The 22,513-nt window shown below is 37.6% G+C and overlaps 1 protein-coding gene across 2 annotated transcripts in view; it reads left to right on the top strand.

Moving 5' to 3' along the window:
- The first annotated feature begins 402 nt into the window (after positions 1-402).
- The window catches only part of RAP1A (RAP1A, member of RAS oncogene family), a 74,037-nt gene continuing 51,926 nt past the window's right edge, over positions 403-22,513 (top strand). Inside the window, exon 1 of one of the 2 annotated variants that reach the window (XM_082833664.1) lies at positions 403-425. The gene's annotated coding sequence lies outside the window, so the exon portion shown is untranslated. Of the gene's footprint in view, positions 426-8,229; positions 8,686-22,513 lie in introns of those variants that run through there. The other variant, XM_082833665.1, reaches the window with a different exon arrangement.

Below are 22,513 nucleotides of genomic sequence, written 5' to 3'. Positions count from 1 at the left end.
TATCAAATGGTTGCATTCCCTCCAAAATTCTATTCTCCTGAATCTTCAGACCCTTCCTCATTTCCTTTCCAGCCTCCCACACCACCACCCCACGCAAGGCAAAGCTGCAACTCCCCGCTCTTTCTTCTGCGTTCTTAGCTCTTCCACCGCCTTCCAGCGCGGCCCCTTTAAGCGGACTCCGGAAAGCCGCGGGGAAGGCGGGGCCGAAACCTCGCCGATGCTGACTCGAAGGGGCGGGGCGGAACTAGGGGGGCGGGGCCTGCGTGCTGCGTGCGTGCGCGTTCTGGAGGCGCCGCCGCCGCCGCTCTCGAGGCCGCCGCCGCCGCCGCCGCCGCCGCCTTCGCCGCGCAGAGCCGGAGCAGGAGCCACGGCCGAGAGGAGGGAGGAGGAGGAGGAGGAGGTGGAGGAGGCGCCGGACCGTGGGGGTGAGTGAGGGGCGGGGAGCCGGAGCCGGCCCCAGAGGGAGCAGGGGACGCGGGTCGGCTGAGCCCGGGCTGAGGCGGCTCCTGTCGCCGGTCAGTCCCCTGGCTCCCCCTTCTTTCTCCGCGTTCCCTCGGTGTCCGGGGCGGCGGCCCGGGGGCCTGGCCGGCGGGAGGGGCCAGGGCTCGGGGAGGCCCGGCCGCTGCCGCCCGGGGCCAGAGCCAACCACGCCCGCGGACCGAGCCGGTCGACTGTGGTTGGGCCTGCGGGAGAGGGACGGGAGGGGCCCGGGCCGGGTGTGGGAGAGAAAGAGGACATTGTGTCCCCCACCCTCCAACTCCCTGAGGTGTCATGGCACAAGCCCATTTCCCTCGCCATCTCCCCGGACATAGTGCCCTCGCCCCTCGCTGCCTGAGAGAGGTAGAAGATTAGACATCGCTGCATTTTTTTTCTTCTTGCTTGTCCCCAGACTAGGGTCAGATCTTCTTTCAAACGCAGCTCACCCTTTGGGGGGCACGCGTAGAAGGGGGTTGCAGGGTTGGGTGAATTTTCTGTCCTTCCTCGGCTCCTTGGAGAGGTGCGGGTAGACGGGAGCGGTGTCCTTTCTGTGTTCCCTTGTTAGGGTTCGGGGTCTCCCGTTCCTTCCTTCATTCCCCCAGTGCACAGGGCTGACATCTCTACACCCCACTCCACCTCTCAGCTCCTTTCCCGCCCTCTCTCCCCCACGTCTTCCGTAGCATGCCATGTGTTCGCTTTTTCAGCGTTGCCTTTCTTGGATCTCTGCTTTTTCCCTGAATTTTGTTAGGGAAGAGGTCACTGTGTGATTCTTCTTGTCTTCCTTCAAACGGGGACTGGTAGGAGTGTCTTTTGCCCCCTCGTTCAGGAAGTTAAGGACAGTGTCTTAGATAAATTGTGTAATTTACTGCTATAGGGGAAAGACGAGGGGAAGACATCAACTCACACGGCTAAGAACCAGTTTAGGGGACCATTTGACCTCTTGGAAAAAGAACTAGCATTGAGGAGTTAATGCATTCCGTTTTGGGAGGGAAGATCGTTTTGTCACTGCTTTGAAGGGAGGTGGCTATAAGAAGGAAGGGAATAACAGGGCAGGAGGTTATTGGGTCACAGTCGTACAGGTGGCCACAGTTTTCTGCTTCCTGGGTGTGAGATGATGATTTTTCCTGTTTTTAATCACAGTAAAAATGAAGGATCAGCTCTTAGTTTTAACGTGGGGCTGCTACCTTCAAAAGCATGCTGAAAGGGCAGTCTCAGAAGAGATGCTGCTGGAAACAGGATTTGGAAACTTTATTTTGGTTTCCTGTCAGAGTGTGTGGGGGTGGGCACACGTGTGTGTAGTTTTTCTTTTCTTTTGATGTAACTGATACCTGTGATATTTTGCCATAATAAGCACTAAATCAGGCCCTGATCCCCTGTCTGTCTTTATTATGATTTCCTATAACACTTTCTGTTTGAAATTATATTTGTGTTGGTTGAAATTCTTTTTAGTCTGGTGTTTCAGTGAATCTTGTTTACTCCGCATTTTGAATTATGTACTACAAAATATACTTAGGTGTAAGGTACTGAGGATCACACCATGCCCACTGGCACATGGTAGGCACTTGGTATTTCTTGAATGAATTGTTTGATTACAAAGATGTGTCTAAGTTTTACATATCATCTATCTTTTTGAGAGGTAGCTCAAATTAGAAGATTGCATTTCACTTCCAATATACAAAATACTAATTATTAACCTTTTTTGGGCCACTGACACCTTTGAGAATATAGTGAAATATACGTATAGACTCTCTCCTCAGGAAAGAAGTAATAGACATTTATGCACAAAATTTCACATTCAGTTTCAGGGACCCTCTGAAACCAACCATGGGTGCTTGTCTTAAATGTAAACTGGAATCCTGAGTATTATTCAGTTCCATATTAAAACTGTTCAAATACCTTTGTTCACCTTCTGTGTGACCTCAGGAATGACAGTGTCTGCCCTTACAGACTAAACTTTGGGTCTTTGGAAACAAGATTTAAGAGTGATTGTTATTACAATTTTATGTGGAAAAGTTCTCATTAATAACTTTTACCAATAATTTTGAACTAGTAATTTTAAATTTTTTTTTTTTTTTTTGCGGTACGCGGGCCTCTCACTGCTGTGGCCTCTCCCGTTGCGGAGCACAGGCTCCGGACGCGCAGACTCAGTGGCCATGGCTCACGGGCCCAGCCGCTCCGCGGCATGTGGGATCTTCCCAGACCAGGGCACGAACCCGTGTCCCCTGCATCGGCAGGCGGACTCTCAACCACTGCGCCACCAGGGAAGCCCCTGAACTAGTAATTCTAAACAAACGGCTTTGAAGGAAATAAGATTGTTATAGTCACTTTTGACAGCTTAAAATCATAATCACGACTGACTTATGATTTTTATTGTGCAAACTCCTTAGCAATATGATCAGCACTTGAAAATGTTCATAGATCATTTTTCCTGTTCTCTTCCAAGCTTGTTTATATGCATGGTTTTTCATGTAGTTAATAATTATTGTACAATTATCAACATCCAGTATTAATCTAACAAGTGCTTTTTAAATGCCTATTAAAACAAAGTCCTTGCTGTCATAGAGCTTATATACTAATCAGGAGAGGTGGGCCATAACCAGATAAATATAGAATAAGTCAGATGATAAGAGGTATGCAGAAGAGTAAAGTAGGGTAAGAGGATAAAGAGAAACAGTAGCAAGGAAGGGTAGTCAGGGAAGACATGAGTGAGGGATATATGCTCTCTTGGGGAAGAAGGTTACAGGCAGAGAGGACTGTTAAGTGCAAAGACTGCTCAGTCTTTGCCTTGACCTTTTAGAGAAGGCCAGTAAGCAAGAGGGAAAGTGAGAGAGCTTGAGGTTAAAGAAGTAGCCGAGGCCACTATAAAGCCTTTTAGGCAATGGTCAGAACTTTGGATTTTACTTTGAATGAGATGGGAAACCACTGGAGGGTTTTGAGTAGAAGAGAGACCTGTTCTGACTTAACGTTTGTGGGAAATGTTCTGGCTGCTGTGTGGAAATCAACTTGGAGAGGGGGGTGGGAGTAGAAGCAGGAAGACCTTAGGAGGTTAATCTTCATTTTAAACCTTTTTCCGTGGTTGCAAAATAGTCCATCTACCTGCTCTTGGGCGTATAGGTAGTTTCCTTTTCCCGCTATTGAAAATAACAATGAAATGAACACTTTTGTGTATGCAACATTTTCTTTCTTTTCGAATATTTCCTTGGAATTGATTTCCAGAAGTACTGCTGAATCAAAGTATATAAATATACTTGTCTTCTTGGTGTGTCTATTAATTCCTTCAGAGAGTAGATTGTACTAGTTAAAAGTGACAGTTGTTGATCTTAAGTTTCATGCAGTGTCACTTGCATTGAATATTATTATTTAATACTTTAAAAAATAATTTGAGTTATAAAAAAGAGACCTTTTAGATTGTTAGAGTGAATTTTCCAGTAGCTCACGTGAGTTCATTAGTTAGCTCACCTCTCTCTTTAACATTTGACAGCAGCGTGCCAGCTGTTGGTGCTAACTGTTGGGGATACATCGTTGAATTAGAAAGGGTCTCTGCCCTCAGGGAGTTTTACATAATGTGATAGTTAAATAACTTCAGATCTTGCCAGTGTTTACTGATACTCAAGAACTTTGTTAGTATATGGTTGATGATCTTTTATATAGAATGGACATTCCAATCAAGCACCTAATTTTTCATATTGATAATTCTTTTTTTTTTTTGCAAAGGGATTTTTAAATGGCATCTGCAATTTGTTTAATTTCTGTTTTGTATGTCTTTAGAATCATACATCTCTGATAGCCCCACGTTTTGTTCTTTGCAGTAAATTACGCAGATAGTACTTGGTTGAGGACTTTCACAGTTGAATTTTTAAATTGTTGTAATTCTTTATAAGTTATTCAAAACACAGAGACTGTTGTTTCTGTTAAATAAGGTCAGCACTGCATCTTTGAAATTTTATTTAGATTATAAAGGAGGATGATACCAGTCTGTTTTGATAGAGTCATACCACTGGGCGTCTACATGGCTTGATTTGGCATGAGCGGAAACTCCAATATCTACGAATTGAGTGGGTTGAACTAATAGAGTTACCTGCAAGCACCTAGCACTGTGTCTGACACGAGCTAGGGACTCAGCAAATGTTCATTGAACCTCGGATAACCTCTAAGCTCCCAGTTCTAAAATTCTCTTATTTTAGAAGGTCAATAAAAATATCTTGTATAAAGCATTTATATCTTAATGTTGTGGTGAGTTTAAAATTGTGAACATAAACTTACTTCCTCCTAATGTTCCTTTCAGATTGAACTCATCAGTTTTAAAAAGAGTTATGGCATATTGCCAAGTATTTTCTGCTTGTTCCGATGTCATATACTGCTGCATGACTTAATGCCAAATTCATATCTTATGGAAATGATTAATGTTAAAAATAAAGATATTTAAGCTTTCTTATGTTACTGAAACAGATGAAACATCCATTTTTTCCCCTTTTTTCTGTGTGTGAAATTTGAACCTATAAACTTACCATGATGTTCTGATCAGTTAAGCAGTTCAACAGAGAACTATGCCATTCTGTCATTTTTGCTTGAAAATAGGCCTTTTAGAGGTAGAAGGTACAGGTATGCACCAATAGAAAAAGGAAATTGTGTATGATGATTAAGGTGGAATTGAAATAAGAAATAGTATACTTTTATAAGTGGAATATCTCAGGATTAAATATGTTCTATGAAATTAATTTCAATCATTAGACTAATGGCTTTTTTTTTTTCAGTTCAGATGACTTACTTAGGCTATATAAATTTAGGTTAGATAAATCTGGAAAAGATTTCTTTGCATATCCAGTTTTCCCAGAGATAGAGATAAGTTTCCTATCTTCAGCATATTTATTTAGTTCACATTGATAGAGAGTGGTTCAAAGTGTAGAATGGTAAAACTAACCAAATTTGGAATTAAATATGTAATTCTGTGTTTGGTTTCAGAATATATTTATATTAGGCCATATCTCATAAGGATAGGAATGTACTAAACACATAACTGATAAAAGACACTGTTGGATTAATTAAAACTTAAGTTGATTTACTTCAAATTCACAAGTATACATGAATACCTATAACACGCATGGTTGTTTGCAATGCTGTGTTATACTCATTTTGGTTGTAAGAAATAACTTTGCTTAGGCTAGAACTGTGGCTTAGTTATCAATGACAAAAGTGTAAAGTTGGAGAGACACAAAGAACTGAGTACAACTGTTTCTTTGGACAAAGCCCAAATGCCGCTTGCAAGATTCTAAGTTAGTAGTAGTAAGAATTCTCTCTTATTGCAGACTGAACATTTCAGATCTGTCAGATGTGTGATCCGGAGAGTAAATTCATTCACTCTGTTTTCAGTGATATTTTTAAATTCATTTATAAATAGGATCATTCTGTTCTAGACATGTTGGCTGTTTTATAGGACATTAAGCAAGCAACCATAACTTAATTATTTTAGCAGCTGACATTTAACACTAATCTTTGGGTTTTATGTAGTTTTCAGTATCTATTCCAAATCATTGATGTCTTTTGAACTACCTTATTTATTCATTTATTTGGCTGAACCGGGTCTTAGTTGCGGCATGTGGGCTCTTTTAGTTGCAGTATGCAGGCTCTTAGTTGCGTCATGTGGGATCTAGTTCCCTGACCAGGGATTGAACCCGGACCCCCTGCATTGGGAGCTCACAGTCTTTACTACTGGACCACCAGGGAAGTTCCTGCACTACCTTTTTTTAAATTTATTTTTTAAATTTATTTATTTTTGGCTGCATTGGGTCTTTGTTGCTGTGTGCAGGCTTTCTCTAGTTGTGGTGAGCGGGGGCTGCTCTTCTTTGCGGTGCGCGAGCTTCTCATTGCGGTGGCTTCTCTTGTTGCGGAGCACAGGCTCTAGGCGCCGGGGGCTTCAGTAGCTGTGGCATGCGGGCTCAGTAGTTGTGGCTCATGGGCTCTAGAGCGCAGGCTCAGTAGTTGTGGCGCACGGGCTTAGTTGCTCCGTGGCATGTGGGATCTTCCCGGACAAGGGCTCGAACCCATGTCCCCTGCACTGGCAGGTGGATTCTTAACCACTGTGCCACCAGGGAAGCCCCCTGAACTACCTTTTATTTATTTATTTATTTTTAATGCATTTATTTATTTTATTTATTTAATTTTGGCTGCGTCGGGTCTTCGTTGCTATGGATGAGATTTTTCTAGTTGCGGTGAGTGGGGGCTGCTCTTCGTTGCAGTGCGTGGTCTTCTCATTGCGGTGGCTTCTCTTGTTGTGGAGCACAGGCTCTAGGCGCCCGGGCTTCAGTACTTGTGGCATACGGGCTCAGCAGTTGTGGCTTGCGGCCTCTAGAGCGCAGGCTCAGTAGTTGTGGCGCATGGGCTTAGTTGCTCTGTGGCATGTGGGATCTTCCCGGACAAGGGCTCGAACCCATGTCCCCTGCATTGGCAGGTGGATTCTTAACCACTGTGCCACCAGGGAAGCCCCCGAACTACCTTTTAAACTCTAGCTGTGAAAATATTGCATAACTTGATTATTAGATTTCAGATTCAGTCATTGAACAGAAGTTTGGGTGACCCAGTATTTGGCAGTTTGACAGAAACTGAGATGTGAGTCTGTAGTTTCTACTCTAAGTATATAGTCTATATATATAGTCTAGTAATTTATTTTGTTTCCCAGAACCTGACATATGTCTTTTAAATAAATGTTGTCTTTTCATGGTTGAGTAAAAATAGAATGATACTCATTTTGTAAGTAAAATCTATGTGATATTTTAATTCTCTCTTAGTTTCTGAACAACTATTTCTGTGGTCTTATTTTCTAACAGCTTTTTAGTAGAAATTATCTCTGGGTGATAGGTTTATGGGTAATCTTCAACTTCTTCTTTACATTTATGTTCTTTTCAAAATTTGCCACAATGGAACATGAATTAGTTTAAACAAGAAAAAAAAGTTTTAAACAAGAAAAAAATTAGAGCAAACCAGTTTCCCATTGGTTAAAGTGCAGTAAAATAAGAATTGCTTGCTCAACCACCTATTTTACTTCCGTCAAAGGTCTTTTCTTTCCTTTTTTTTTTTTTCCAAATTGCTTTTCCGCATATATGCCACATTGTAGGGAAGTTTTTTCCCGGTTCAGCTAACAGTTTTAATTCTATGTTTAATGTGAGAAGTTTTGGATTTTTTTTTCTTTTGAAGAACAGCTTAATATTTTTTCTACACTGATTAAAATCAACCTGTGCCACTAAAGTTAACTATCCAATAGAACAGAAACGTGCATATAGAGAAAATGCATTTGTGTGCGTTTTTAGTGAATGTTGTTGGTAGCTTGCCAGCTTTATTTTCAAGTTCCTCCCAGACCTGTGATGTGCTTATAAGGCAACAACGGTATATTTAGTTAATTTGCAAAATGAGAATACTTTTTCTGGTTTTTCCATTGTGCATGTTTTGAGTTAGGATTAATTGGACATTTATTATTCTCAACAGGCATACGGTAAAACAGTTCGTTTAACTGTGGTGCTTTCTATTGGAGTATTGGCTGACTTTTAGATAGTGAGCCTTGTGCAGTTTCATGAGTACTACTGAGTTTTGGATGACATTCTTTACACAATCTGAAAGTACCCCTGAGCCTAATAGAAGCTGGAAACAAAACAAATTTGATGTTTTCTTTGCAGTAGGAAGTGTAGTTTCTAGTACAAGAAATATGCCCTTGTTAGGTTCAGGACCATTTTCAGGGGTTATAACTGTTTGAACATTTTTTTCTTGTTTAAACTAATTCATGCTGCATTGTGGCAAATTTTGAAAAGAACATAAATGTAAAGAAGAAATTGAAGATTACCCATAAACCTATCGCCCAGAGATAATTTCTACTAACATTTTAATGTACATTTTTCTAGTTCTTTCCTCACGTGTACAGATTCTTTTAATTTTTAAAAAAATTGGAATTATATTTCTATACATACAGTTTCGCTCCTACTTTTTTCTCTGAACAGGGTATTGTTCTCCTAGTGTGGGACCCTTAGGTTGATCTTTATAATACTACTATTTTAGATAACACTGGGGCAAACATTTTTGTACATTTATCTTTGATTGCATCTCTGTTTTTTTTTTTCTTCCTTTAGGGTAGATTCCCAGAAGTGGGATAACTGGATCAGAGGGTGGTTACCCTGTGTATAAGAGTGTGTGTCTCACTGCACCTTCAATGGCATTGAGTAGGTCAGTTTTTACAATCTTTGCCAATTTGATAGATATCTGTTACAATTCTTGGGTGGTAATCACAAAATCCTCATATTATTAATAATCTGTAAAACCATCAGCGTGTATGATTATTAATTTGCAGTCGTCTTTGAAAAAGTTGGTTGGAATGATTTTCTTTGAAAATATTTTAGGTAAAAGTAATCTTTGTAACAAAAAAAGATATTCCTTGACATTGCAAGTTGAGTATTGTTCTTATATTGGAAAGAAATAGCATTTTAGTCTTCTCTCTTTACTAAAATAACAAACATGAGAAAGCTTATTTTATAGTATGTAATAAGTAGAACTATAATGTAAAACTAAATTGTTTCAGATAGATGAGAGGGATAGTCACATGATTCAGACTTAAAAAAAAAAAAACCACACAACTTAGTGTTTAGAGCAATGGCTGTAGAATTAAGCAGCCTGTGTTCAAATCCTTGCTTTCCCACTTACTAAGTATATCATTTGAGGCAACTTACTGAGTGTACAATTTAAGGTAACCTACTAAATATATAATTTGATGTTTCTGAGCTTTGGGTTTCTCATCTTTAAAAGGAGAATAAATAATAATACCTACTTTATAGGATTGTTGAGAGGATTAGAAATACTGTTTAAGACTGCTGAGCACATAGTAGGCGTTTAATAGAAGCTGGCAGTTGTTGGGTTTGGAAGTTTTGGGCCAGTTTTGTAGGGTGGGGCAGGACATATCTTTGGTGTGTCCTTATTTACATAAATAAATGCAGAGATGCAAAGGGGCCTTGAGCAGTGGCAGCTGGAAGGGAGTGGTAGACATTCTTTGTGGTAGGAGTGGCATGAGCCAAGATAGAAAGTTCAGGACAAGTTGGAGGACAGGAGATTGATTTGACAGAAGCCTAGGCTTGTATAGTTAGAAAATAATGGCAATAAGGGCATAGAGATTGATTGGGACTAGACTTTGGAAGCCATTGAATGCTAGGTTGAGAAGTATAGGCTTTATGTGGGAGCACAAGAAGTTTTGATATGAGGAAAATGATCCGATCAGAGCATTCATCTTTTGGAAGATGAATCTAGCTACAGAGTACAGAATGAATTGAGGAAGAAAGAGACTGAAGATAAGGAGACTGGTTTAAACACATAGGTAAGGCAAGATCTGAGGGTTTAACGGAAAACAAGAGGGAAGGTTTTGGGGGGAGTTGCTAGGAGTCACTGTTGTGAAGATCTCTGGATCTTCAAGTATACTCAGTTTGGAGATGAAGTTCAAAAGAAAGAGTCTGAGTCTATTGAATAGGTTACATGGAATTAGGTAACCTCTGAGAGAAGATAAGACTCAGTGTGTACACTTTGGTTGTTGCTACCTTTTTTAAAAAAATTGAAGGGTAAAAGATTCCTGTTTTTCATCAATAAAAATCATGTTTATGCTATTTCTTTGACAAATGTATAGTCTCCTGTAGAAATTTACTTATCTAACATTTTGAGTTCTTAGCTAACAGGGAATCTCACTTTTAGACATTGTATTTCTGAAGGTATTATCTTAAAATACTTCACTATAAGGTGAAATTCTTCTCTGTGTGGTTTTTCCAGCTTTTGTGAATGCAACTGGACTTTAGAAACATCAGTTTTGTGAGCAGAAGTGATGAAAAGTGCAGTATAGACTTCTTGTTAAGCAGCTTAGCATGTTGAAGGCAGTAAAATATGGAGCAATAAAAAATAGGAAACTGAGGATGTGCTCTTTAGAAAAAATATCACTTTCAGTACTTCTCTCTTAATTTCTTAAGTTAAAAAAAAAATGAGTTAGCAAATGCCATTCTTAGTCATTCTGGTACTGGTTCTAGCTCCACGCTAATTGTACTTTCCACTTGGCTGAATAATATGTAAGCAAGTTAGCCTAAAGATTTATATTAATATTTCTTTTTGACTGATAAGTAAACTCACATGAGCTGTGAATTATCTGCTTGCTGTCTTCCTTTTATGTTACCAGTTGAAAAGAGAAGCAACCCCCAATTTTTAAAAAATAAATACAGCTTTGTGACACATGTAAGGTGTTTGCATTTTTTAAACCATTGAGTTTTATACCTTTCTTAATGTTTCTTTTAGTTTTCAAATATTTTCTAAACTCAGAAATAAAGTCTTTATTATTAATTTTATTCACATCCCTCCCCTTTAAGAGTATCCTTGAAAATATTTTAAATTAATAAGCAAATGTAGCACATAGTATTGAGGACTGTATATGTGTTATTTTTTTTTACAAACACTGTTTTTTTAATGTGAAACTGCAAAAGCCCAAATCTGGTCAACTGAGTGTTATTTCATTTACTAGAGACCTCAGATATTCAAAACAGGGATTTAATGTCTCAAACTATGAGATTCCAGTTAAGTCTATTTGAATTGATTTGAAGATATTCCTGTTGATCAACAGAAATCAGAACTACAATTCATTCCCTAGGACTGATGACTCTTAACCCTTCCCTCCTTCTCCCCAAGCATAGCTGAGAACAGAATCTTCCCTGATTTGGGCCATGCTGGCACTGTCACTATGATGTCAGATATAGCCTTCCCAGTCTGTACTTCTTACATTCTTCGAAGCCTACTTGCTTCTTGGCAGCAAAAATAAGTTATTAGATTGAGTGGCTAGCAGCTCATGGTATACTATTATAAGAAAATTCACAATTTTAAATGTCAGTTAGACCTCAATAAAGCTAAAATTAAAAAAGAAAATTTATTCAATTTTTACATGAGGCGACATATGAGGTATGTGAAACATGAGTAGACTTTCATATTTTTCTATCCCAAAAGATTGAAATAAAAGAAAATAAAGCCCATTGGTTGAATAGATTATTGTGTACATTTTTCTTACTCTTTTTTCATTGAAAGAACATTTTTTCTTACTCCTTTTGAATAAGCAATTTTGAATGCTAAATGTAAGTTCTTGACTAAGAAATCAGTCCTTCCCCAAAATAATCTTAAGCAGTTTGGCTAGTTAGCCAACAAATATTTATTGAGTGATTATTGGTTACCTGGTGCTATTTTAGGAACTGAAGATAGGGCAGTGAATAGACTGCTCTCTGGAGTTCTTTATACCTGTGGGGTTTGGTGATTGTGGAGAGAAACAGTAAACAAACAAATAAGGGAACAGATAATTTCAGAGGTCACAAATGCTATGAAGAAGCTGTAACAGGAAGAAATGATAGTGATGGAAGGGTTTAGAATGAGTGTTGAGGAAAAATTCCCTGATGATATTAATCTGACACCTGAATGACAAAAAGCCAGACATGTGACGATCTGCAAGAAGAGTGAACCAGACAAGAGGGCCAGTTGGTGCAAAAGCCCTAAACTGGGAAGCAGCTAGTCATGATTGAGAAGGCCGTTGTGGTAAGCTGAGGGGAGACTGGTAGATGAAGTTAGCAAGGGACAGATCACAGAAGTCTATGGTGAAGGGTTTGGATTTTGTTCTTATAAATACAAAGGGAAGACGCAGGATATCACTACCTACCTTTATGGATAAATATGTGTAACTTTTGAATTTGAAGATGGTGTTACTAATGATACTGGCTTAAGACAAATCTGTAGGGTAACCAGTAGTTTTTCCAGACATAGAAAATCACCAATTTATGGTACATAAATTATGTTTTTCCAGGGGTCTGCAGAAATAAGAGTGAATTCTTTTTAGTATTGCAAAGAGCCTAATGAAAATTGTATGTTTGCTCTCAGTAGATTTATACAGGTGAAATATTATGTATATTTGCTTTGACCAATAATTATATTGACTCAAATCTTTGAGGCTAATTACCACATTATCATTATCCTACCTTGTGGTGATTTGCAGGCTGTTAATGAAATAAAACATTGTGCTTACACCTCAGAAACCCAGCATTGAGTTTCATTAGTTTTTATGTCTGACAATTTGAGAGTTCTAATTAGCCATTATAACTGATTAATAAAATGTGAGTGCATTTGATCCACAAAAGTCTTTAAAGACATGGAATCTGTGGAGAATAAAGGATTTTTCATAGTTAGGTTGAGAACCACAGATAAATGTCCCAATCTCTAGAGGGACTTATAGGGGAAAAGGAACTAGTATTTTTGGGGGGGAAGGTAAAACCCTTACATCACGTTTCATCTGCACAGCAAATCTGTGAAATAGGTATAGTTCATTTTTTGTAGATGATGAAACCTAAGGTAATTATATAATTTATGAAAATTCACGAACTTTTTTTATTAAGTCTTTTTTTCTTTTATTTTTGGCTGTGCTGGGTCTTCGTTGCTGCTCATGGGCTTTCTCTTGTGACGAGCAGGAGCTACTCTTTGCTGTGGTGCGCGGGCTTCTCATTGCGGTGGCTTCTCTTGTTGCAGAGCATGGGCTCTAGGTGCTCGGGCTTCGGTAGTTGCAACACACAGGCTCAGTAGTAGTGGCACGCAGGCCCTAGAGTGCACGGGCTTCAGTAGTTGTGGTGCACGGGTCCGGTAGTTGTGGCGCATGGGCTTAGTTGCTCTGCGGCGTGTGGGATCTTCCGGACGAGGGCTTGAACCCGTGTCCCCCGCGTTGGCAGGCGGATTCTTAACCACTGCACCACCAGGGAAGTCCACAGACTCTTAATTGTAGAGGTTAATGCTGACTGCAAACTTTTAGAGGAAAGGACTGCTGCAGTACAAAGCACAAAATAAATGATCAGTAAATATTTGTGTTTTGCTTGCATGCAAACATGAATGAATGAATGAGTGAATGAATGAATGAGTAGGTGAATGACGGAAGACTGCCTCTATCCCTCTAATCTTTTCTTCAGTGCAGCACACCCTTTTTCTTCTATTAGATGAGTCTCAAAAACTCTTCAGAAATAATTGACTTCACCTATCTTTTTTCTCTGCAAAATTCCTCCCCCCATGTAGCTTAAATTACTTAAAATAAATCACACAGTAAAAATTCTAAGGAGGGAAATAAAGACCAGAAACTCAGAAAGTATAATTTTCACTAAGATTTTAACTACCTGAGTAGTCCCTAATGTTTTCAGCTTTAAAAGAAATCTGCTTTAGACCCTTGCATTCACATTCGAGATATCATCTTCTTTTGGTCTGCTTCTATCTCTTAAATTGTTTATAATTGTTTAAAAATTTACTGTAGATTTTTGAAGTAAGGTGGCGGAACAACAGTAATCAAAATGTTTATGCAGCCAACATTAGTTGTCCACGTAATCTCTAACTGTTTCAGTGGGGGGGGGGGTGTTTATTTCTGTCTTCTATTAGTACATCGTAGTGTGTGATTTATTGTTCAGAAATATGAACTGATAATTCCGGGGCATTTAATGGTTAGTAGGGTTAAAAACATACATAATGGGGATTTTTTTTCCTCGACTGATGTTAATACTCAGGCAGAATAGCAGTATGAGATCTCTCTAAACTTCATATTTATAGTTTCTAATCCTTCAAATGAATTAACATCTTTTTTATATATAAATTTATTTATTAATTTTTTTTTTTTTGGCTGAGTTGGATCTTTGTTGCTGCACGCAGGCTTTCTCTAGTTGTGGCGAGTGGGGGCTACTCTTCATTGCAGTGTGCAGGCTTCTCATTGCGGTGGCTTCTCTTGTTGCGGAGCACGGGCTCTAGGCACACGGGCTTCAGCAGTTGTGGCGCGAGGGCTTCAGTAGTTGTGGCTTGCAGGCTCTAGAGCACAGGCTCAGTAGTTGTGGCGCACGGGCTTAGTTGCTCTGCGGCATGTGGGATCTTCCCGGACCAGGGCTCGAACCAGTGTTACCTGCATTGGCAGGCAGATTCTTAACCACTGCACCACTAGGGAAGGCCCCAAATGAATTAATATCTTAATAAATTAAGTTTAGAGTACTTTTAAATGAATACTTAATATGAATGGATACCTAAGAGATGAAAATAGATGCAGATAATCGAGAGATTGAAAGAAACTCTTTTAGTGGAAGGTTGCAAAAGGGAAGGGATTATAATACAGGATTTACCATAAGGAAATGGATGACACGTGGAAGTTGCTATGCTAGACTGTGAAAAGAAACTTATCTTCACCAAAAGAGAAATGAAATTGATGAAATGAGGGCTAAAAGGAGATAAATAACATTGAAGAGTAGAAAGAACACTTTAGGTTAGATATGGTGGCCTACAGGGACCTTCTGACAGGATATGATGGATCTCATCATTTGTGGCAGTATCATTACTTCATGAAGGATGGGATCTGTCTTGTTGATTTGTGTTCAAAGTACAATAAACCTAGACAGAATGAAGAGCGTTGTTTTTGTGAAGAAGGAACATGTTTTTAAATTTGTCTCTAGCTGTCTGAGACTAAGGTTATAATATGATGGGTCTATAAAAGATAACTTCAGGTGATATTTGGTTCTTGGTATCCTCAAAGTGCTTTTTTTGTTTTTTGGGGTTTTGGGGGCTAGATTTCTGTATGACAGCTTTCAACTGCTCAACTGTTGTATGCTGCTGCTCTTTATTCTAATCATATAATCAGTTTAGTAATGACATACGTAACCCCCTGACATGAGATTTTCATGCTTCAGAAAATTGTTTTGCATATAAAGTACAAGTATCAATTTGCCCTGTTGATGTGTATATCTAAAAGTTGATGTAAGTGACACTTTTATAAATTTAATTATTTAAGAATATTAGATTAATTTAAGAAAAACCATGGGCAAGTCAGTTGGAAGGTGAATCTTAATGTCTTCAGACCCACCTTTATTTGTTTAAATCTTCAGATATTAGGTTATTTTGATATTGTGTCTTTTACATCCAGATGATAAGTCTGGAACTTAAAAAAAAGTTCCTGTGCCTTTTGAATATTGAGTTTCACACTTGGGACAAACTCCATTGTAAGACATTCTTTTGAATTTTAAATAAATGTTTGGTAACTTCTCAGTAGTAGTCAAATGTCATAATTTTTACTTTAAAATATGACAGCATTATAACTCAAGTACAGTTGAAACTATGGGTAGGAGGGTTTTAGGTGATGTAGTCATTCTCTTATTTCCATTATGCTTTAGACTTGTACTACTGTCATCAATAGAACAAGCTTGAGATTGTGTCACCACTCAGTGCTATCTGCTTGTGTGTGTATGTAAGCAGTAGGCCTTAATACTGGGTATAAAGAATCATTGCTTTGTGGTGTTCCAAACTGGCTCTGCTTAGGTTCAACGGTACTGGGTTGAGCTTGTGTCTATAGTGAATTGTCACATTTTTGATCTTTTGCAGCTATAACATTTCCATAACCATGTATTTAATGTCTTCTGTGTGTTGATGTGCTGAAGATGGACATGTGAAGTTTTTTAGTAGTACAAAGAGAATGCCTATTTAATCAGTAAAATTTTTCAATGATTTTTTTTTTTAAAGCATTCAAATACTTGCAAAAGAGAGATGGCTCTATATGAAGGACCAACCATCCTCTCTCCACCTTGTGGTTAATTTTCACAGTATAAGAAACTATTTTTTTTAGTCCTGTAAGCCAAAATGTTTTGTAGAAAATCAATCATGTAATCGCTTTTGTCTGCACCATTTAAAGAAATGCTCTATTGTTAAGAGAGAAAAAGTTGATTAACAATGTTTATATAGTATGATTTCAATTCTTATTTTTTACAAGTTTCTATTCGTATGTAGAATATAGGCAAAAAGGAAACATCAGTAGGATCAAAGTTGTTATCGTGAAGTTGGGATTACAGGTGATTTTTATTTTCCTTTTTAAATTTAAACTTTTTCCTGAATTTTATACACTGTTCATATATATATTATAATTAGAAAATGAAGGTTCTAAGATGAGTTCATTATAGAATATGAAATTAAATTTAATAAAGCTTTTACAGATGAAGATTCTTTGGGGATAAAATGAGTTAAAGGCTTTACAGATGAATTAAACAAATGCATTCCTGAGATGGAATTATATATAATGACAAAATCTGTACTTTAAAACAAAAACAAGCAAAATTAAGTTCGTTTTCTTGGTGTAGCAAGTGAGAGAAATGGGAAAAGTGTACTATTGATATGATGACTTGGAAAACTTCTGATTCTTCTAACTCAGGTTTGCCTCAGTTACATTCATTTGTATACTGTTTTATAGATAATTGTTTAATTACAAGATATAAATGTATTTATATAAATGATATGCCAAATCTCACATTGAATATTTGGTTATTTGATACTGTATTTGTGGTCAGCAGGCAAAACACTATGAAAGTTTGTATATAGTATCTACCAGCTGTTACTTCACCTCTTTATTTCCCAGTTGTTTTCATCTGTAAAATGGAAAAAGACATGTTTGAGGATTGAATAAGTATGCCTGGCGTACAAAAAGCACTTAAATATCACTGCTGCCGCTATTATTACTACCACCAAAAGTTGGCATCGATGTCTATAAGAAACTGGAGAAGATCACTAGGAACTGAAGCAACGTCTTAATCCTTTGTATCCATTTTGACTAACCCAGTGTATTCTCTTTTAGTTAAGTGGGACTACTACCTGTACACTTAGGTAGATTCATTATTTATGTACACAGTAAATCTTGGCATTTGTGGTTTAACATTTTAAACCCAGAGTCTTTAACATGGGAGGTTTGTAATTTGGGGTAGGCAGAATTTTGAATCTTGCATATTTCAAGGCTGACATGACAAACACGTTTATTAACTAGCAAATTGAATGTAGCTGACAGCATCCCAGTTATTATTACCTAACAGTGACTTTTCTTCCCTACTTGTTTAATTTTCATCATGGGATTAAAAACTTATGTTTCTTCGTGAATGATGCCTTGAGAAGGCCAGTAGTTAATACTGGATTTTGCAGATATAACTGAAGTGAGTTTATTTTAGTGGCAAAATTTATGAATTTTGCTTATTTCTTTTATATTCTTCACAGTGCCTTGTACCCAGTAGAAATAATGGATAATAGGGTGTGTTTGATAGTTTGTGAAGAAATTTGAATCTCCAGGTTCCTTAAAGGAAAGGGAGGAGGTTAGCAGGAATTCCGAGATTTCTGGGCTTTTAGGTTATTTTTATTTTTATCACTTAAGTACATAATTTAAAAAATTTCTTAGACCAGATTAAAATATATATCTGTCTGGATTTCATATTTCCATGGAGTGGTATGATGATATAAGTGTGCCTCATTTAATAAAAGCTACTAATCCCATCCATAGATATGTTGATTTTATTATCTGCAGTAGGACCAAGGAATCGTAGTTAACTCTGCCAGTGGATCCCAGATAATTCTGACGCAGTACTTTTTCAATTTCTTACTCTATGTTTTCATTTTAGTATTATTGTTTTTTAAATCTGTATTGTATTTTTAAAGCCTTAGGACTATAGGAATAAACTTTATATTTAATAATGAAAATTAATGTTATGTCTTAACTTTAAGTAGTTCAATGTGCATATATTACTTATTCAGACCCAAGTAATACCAAGTTCATTGTAGAAAAAATGAGAGTACCAATGAGGCAGTGTTTCTCAGCCTTTTTATTATTATCACTTGCTCCCCTCACTCCAGTCTTTATATATATATTTTTCTAATCATCCCCCAATGAAATTTTAATACCACAGGTATTATCCTGTATATTTGTTTATTTATTGTACATTAATCTGTGCTTTGTACACTAAAAGAGTTAAGATTTTTTTTTACCTCCTTAGGAGCAATATTGCCCCTGTTGAGAATGAATACAATAAGCTAAAAGAAAAATCACTCTTAGTTTTACCTCTCCCAGTCTGTTAACATTTTGATATACTTCTTGCCCAGTGGTTTTCAATGCATATCTATTTTCCTTCAGAAAATGAGATTGGATGCATAATAGTTCATGCCCCCTTTAAAAAAATATTGTGAAAATGAATATATTTTATATTATATCTAATGGATAAATAATATCAATAGGTGTATTCTGTTATGTGAATTTGCAGTCACTTTTAAAAATTATTCCCTATAGTTTTCAATTTTTTTTTTTTTTTTTTGGTTGCACCAGGTCTTAGTTGTGACAGGTGGGCTCCTTAGTTAAGGCTCGAGGGCTCCTTAGTTGTGGCACATGGGCTCCTTAGTTGCGGCATGTGGGATCTAGTTCCCTGGCCAGGGATCGAACCTGGGCCCCCTGCATCTGGAGCGTAGTCTTAACCACTGTGCCACCAGGGAAGTCCCTCAATTTTTTATTATAAAAGCTCTGCTATGAATATCATTGTAGTTGAATTTTTCCAGGCATTCTAAATTATTTCCTTAGGATGAATTCCAAGAAGCAGAATTATTTTATTCTGTATATCTTAATATTTCGATATGTATAAATTATCGAAAGTCCTTTTCCCCAAGGACAACTACTATTAATGTGAATATTTGTCCAGCGTTTTCCTGTGTATATTCTAACATAAGTAGTTTTATAAACCTGTATCTATGTGTTTTTTTAATTTATTTTATTTTTAAAGATGTATTTATTTTTGGCTGCACCATACCATGTTTGGGATCCTAGTTCCCCCACCAGGGATTGAACCCGCGCCCCCTGCATTGGAAGCATAGAGTCCCAACACTAGACCACCAGGGAAGTCCCTATGTATCTTTTAAAAAAGAATAATAGACTGAACTTTAACTATGGCAAATTGCTTTTTTGCCCAAGGCATTTTGGTCGTCTTTTCATATCACTATATGTAATTTAACCCATTTCTTTTTAGCAGTGTTCTACTGAACTGAGGTACATTTATCCATTCTTTTATTGGAGGGCCTTTTGTTTCCTGGGTTTTTTTTCTTTTTGTTTTTGGCATACATCTTTGTTTGCTTGTGTTTTTCTGTATCATAAATTCCCATTTATGGTGGAATTGCCGGGTCATTTAAGAATTGAAATTGCATTATATGCTTGAGTCTCTTTTTAGGCTTTCACTTCTTTTTCATTCCTTTACATGCCTGCTCTGATGTTGGTACTAGATTTTCATTACTGTACTTTATAGTGTTGTACTTTTATATCTGGAAATATAAAAAGTTCTGTTAAGTAGGCAGATGTGCTTTTGTATATTTTTCAGATTACAAGTTACAGTTTAAGTTTGGCTAGATTTTGTTTCTTTGTTTTTTTAAGACACAAGTATTGATATATGTATTTTAACTAGATTGGAATAATACAAATTTTTGAGGATTGACATTTTTAGGCTTGAGAACTTTTAGTGCCTGGCAGTAATTCAGAACTCTAAAAGTACCTCTGAGTTGCAAAGTAGACAAACAAGTTGTTGAGCTGTGAGTTCTATGGAAATACTTGGAACCACAACATTTCTGTCCAGTATGCCTTTTAATCTTTGGTTTTTTGATTGAAGTATCTTGAATATATACTCTTTGCTATCTAACTTTTATTCCTTTTAAAAGGAGATATATTCTCTCTCTCTTTGTACATTTTTGGTAATGTACTTATTTTAGATATCTCATGTTTTTTCTGCTTATTTTTACAGGGTTCCTTTATATTATTGTCTTCAGAGTTATTCATACATTTTTCTGAGGTTTAGAGTTCATAAAGTTCAAAATATATGAGAATAGATCTATTAAACGTTGCAGAAGAATTATGCTTTGGTTTTCTTTTTTTAAATAAATTTATTTTATTTATTTATTTTTGGCTGCGTTGGGTCTTTGTTGCTGCGCGCGGGCTTTCTTTAGTTGCGGCAGGTGGGGGCTACTCTTCCTTGTGGCGCGTGGGCTTCTCATTGCGATGGCTTCTCTTGTTGTGGAGCATGGGCTCTAGGCATGCAGGCTTCAGTAGTTGTGGCACGCAGGCTCAGTAGTTGTGGTGCACGGGCTTAGTTGCTCCGCAGCATGTGAGATCTTTCCGTACCAGGGCTTGAACCCGTGTCCCCTGCATTGGCAGGCAGATTCTTAACCACTTTGCCACCAGGGAAGCCCCTATGCTTTGGTTTTCAAAGTAGAAGTGTTTTTAGGCTTTAGTGTTTAGAGGTACGTGGGCCTCTCACTGCTGTGGCCTCTCCCGTTGCGGAGCACAGGCTCCGGATGCACAGGTTCAGCGGCCATGGCTCACGGGCCCAGCCACTCCGCGGCATGTGGGATCCTCCTGGACCAGGGCACAAACCCGTGTCCCCTGCATCGGCAGGGGGACTCTCAACCACTGCACCACCAGGGAAGCCCCTAGGCTTTTTTTTTAAGGCACTAATTTTTTTCTGAGACAGTTTCTCCTTTAAATTTAAACTTAACTGCTCACACCATTACTAAAATCTTTAAATGTTTATTCTGACCCTACTTACTATGATTCTATCTATGACCTAACTTTTTTCTTAAGACACATTTGTTTTTAATTTTATTTATGTATTTATTTATTTGTTTTTGGCTGTACCGCATGGCTTGTGAGATCTTAGTTCCTGGACCAGGGATTGAACCCGTGCCCTTGGCAGTGAAAGCGTGGGGTCTAACCACTGGATCGCCAGGGAACTCCCTAAGACACACTTTTGAGTGAGACTTTCAAATGCTCTTAGTGTTCTGGAAGACTTAATTTACCTTTGTAATGAAAAATCTCTCCTGAGAGTACTATGTTCACCCAGATTAAAAACTAATCATAATAAATAGAATAAATGATATTCAGTACCTAGGCAATTCGGATAGGACTGTTTTCTACGAGTAGACTCTCTTGGAGTTGAGTTGTTACCACAGCTAGCTTAGGCTCATTACAGAGGCTCACATTGCTTTGGGTCATGGTTCTTCATCTAGCCAAGTGAAAAACCAACCATCTTCCCTTGTGGTATGGTCTTTCTTGCGAGTTATGTTTAAAAAATTGACATCTCAAATGTGATTTTTGTCTCTTGAGGCTTACCGTTTAACCAGGTTTGAGATTTTATTCTTTGGTGCAAACTTTAACTTAAACACTTTGTTAATGTACACGAAGCTGAATCTTTTACTCAGACTCACAGTAGCAAGCAAATGACAAGCCATGCATGAGCATTAACTCACTATGACTTTACACATTTGCCCGAGCCTGTGTGATTGCTTGGATACTGTCTTAACCACCCCCATTGCCTACTTTCTTTTCTGAAGCCTGAAGCCATATTAAAAACTTCAGATTCATTTAAATGAATTGTCCATATAAGGAGGATATTTGATTTTAGCTAAACATAATGTGAGATCATTATAAATGATTATAAAAATTAGAATGTATAATAGACATTTGTGTTTGTAAAACTTTGAAATATTTCCATTTTATTTTTTATTATTTAAAATATTTCCCCTCATGCTTAAGTATTTTGATAGATTAGTACCAGTAAAACTTCAGTTAGTAATAGTCATCTGGTAGAAAAGATTCTTTAATAGATTTGTTAGAATATACATCTCTGCTGCACATAAAGGTTGGGGAGATTTTATGTCTTGCGCTCTGACAAAAAGTAAACTGCTTTCTAGGAAGGTATCAAGTAATTTTTACTAGCTTTTTACGTAATTATTTTGGTATTCAAAGTATAATTAAAGTAATCCTTGAACATCCTTTTAGCCATACTGTTTTTAAAAAATTATTTTTAATTAAACAAGTAATACATTATAAAAAGAAATACATGTGACAAAAATACAGATTGAGTAAAAAATACAGATAAGGCAAAAATAATAGTTATCATTCGCTATGTATCTTACAGAAATTTCTTGTGTAAACATGTATACATGTATATGTAAAAATATTTAGTTTTGTTTTTATACCTGCTTTTTTTTTTTTAAGTTTTTAGATGTAGAGTTGAGACATGAAGACTAGAAATGCACTTTACTAGCATGCTGTGGTACTAAATGAAAATTCCATTCTTGGAAGATAAGTTTGTCAAGTTTCCCCATCTCTACCTTTGCCCCTCCCCTCACCTGTATTCTTTTCTTTTCATCACACTCTCCT

Source organism: Leucopleurus acutus, assembly GCF_964270905.1.
Source record: "Leucopleurus acutus genome assembly, chromosome: 2".
NCBI classification, from domain to species: domain Eukaryota; kingdom Metazoa; phylum Chordata; class Mammalia; order Artiodactyla; family Delphinidae; genus Leucopleurus; species Leucopleurus acutus.
This window is presented reverse-complemented; position numbering and strand designations above follow the sequence as displayed.